General features: G+C 41.0%; 1 pseudogene; it reads right to left on the bottom strand.

Annotated features, from left to right (window-relative positions):
* Positions 1-1,070: 1,070 nt before the first annotated feature.
* On the bottom strand, positions 1,071-1,203 carry LOC131361793 (U5 spliceosomal RNA; annotated as a pseudogene).
* Positions 1,204-1,507: the final 304 nt, after the last annotated feature.

The following is a 1,507-nucleotide window of genomic DNA, read 5'->3' as shown; positions in this document are numbered from 1 at the left end:
TGTGTTTTTTCTTCTTCCTGTGTAAACAGAAGCTGCTTTTCTCACTCGCTAGGGTCCGTGTGTTCTCAATGCCTACATTCAGCCACTGTTTCTCTGATAATGTTGAATACAGTAAGCTGGCTTCGTATGACGACTAATATTTGAAGTAAACAGCCTCAAACTCAATGCCATTTTTAATTGAATTTTTACTTGTATAGAACATTTAACAACCAACATTTAACAACGGACATTTAACACAAAGCAGCTTCACAGGGATATAAAACTCAGAAAAAATGTTGTTTTTTTTCTCTGATATCAAAAACACAATCTCTTAAATTTTTTGAGTGTTTTCAGTCAACTTCCTGTATTTTACACAATAGAAAAAGAAAAAAAGAAAAGAAAATAGATTGAATGACTGAAGGTTTTGTCGATGGATCAGAATGAGGAGCCTACATGATAAAAATAAATAAAATGATACAAAAACAGAAAATGGTGATTTCAATGTCATTCAATTCTTTCTTTCTTTCTTTCTTTCTTTCTTTCTTTCTTTCTTTCTTTCTTTCTTTCTTTCTTTCTTTCTTTCTTTCTTTCTTTCTTTCTTTCTTTCCATTTATTGTCCTTCCTCCCCTCCTTCCTTCCTTGATTCCCCTCCCCTCCTTCCTTCCTTCCTTCCTTCCCCTCCCCTCCCCTCCCCTCCCCTCCCTCCCCTCCCTTCCCTTCCCTTCCCCTTCCCTTCCCTTCCCCTCCCTCCTCCCCTCCCCTCCCCTCCCCTCCTTACTTCCTTCATTCCTTCCTTCCCCTCACTTCCTTCCTTACTTCCTTCCTTCCTTCCCCTCCACTCCTTCCTTCCTTCCCCTCCCCTCCTTCCTTCCTTCCTTCCTTCCTTCCATTACCTCTCTTTTGCCCTTCCTTCCTTCCTTCCTTCCTTTCTGCCTTCCCCTCCTTCCTTCCTTCCTTCCTTCCTTCCATTCCCTTCCTCTCTTCCTTTCTTCCTTCCTTCCTTCCTTCCTGCCTGCCTGCCTTAGTTCCTTCCTTCCTTCCTTCCGTCCTCTCTCCCTTGACCTTGATCTCTGCCCTTCAAAAAAGTTACAGCTTTGCCATAGCAAAGACCACAAAAATAAGTCAAACTCATCTCTCTCCCTCTCCACGGATATCTTTAGTAAAAGACGAAAGATTTATGCGTGACTTATGCAAATTAGCAGTACTTTACAAGGAATAAAATAAAGGATTTGTTGTTATTGAAAAATACTCAACTTCGGGGTGGTAACAGTAACTGTGCTTCATCACCAAACCAACCTGTCATTTATTATTTTCCTACAACAGCATGAACACCAGTGTTCCTGACCTAACCTGGGTCACATAATCCTGTTCATTGGATTGCTATTGTATTTTATGCTCTATAGTTGAATCTTGTATACAATATCAGCTTCGTATGATCCAACACCGACAATAAAGTAAACCAGCCACAGAGTCCGTCTGTGCGTGTCCATCAGTTTTCCTGAAAATGCAGTGCGTATGACAGATTGAC

Source organism: Hemibagrus wyckioides, linkage group LG01 (assembly GCF_019097595.1).
Source record: "Hemibagrus wyckioides isolate EC202008001 linkage group LG01, SWU_Hwy_1.0, whole genome shotgun sequence".
In the NCBI taxonomy this organism is placed as follows: domain Eukaryota; kingdom Metazoa; phylum Chordata; class Actinopteri; order Siluriformes; family Bagridae; genus Hemibagrus; species Hemibagrus wyckioides.
The sequence above is the reverse complement of the archived record's forward strand: the minus strand, read 5'-3'. Positions and strand labels throughout refer to the sequence as shown.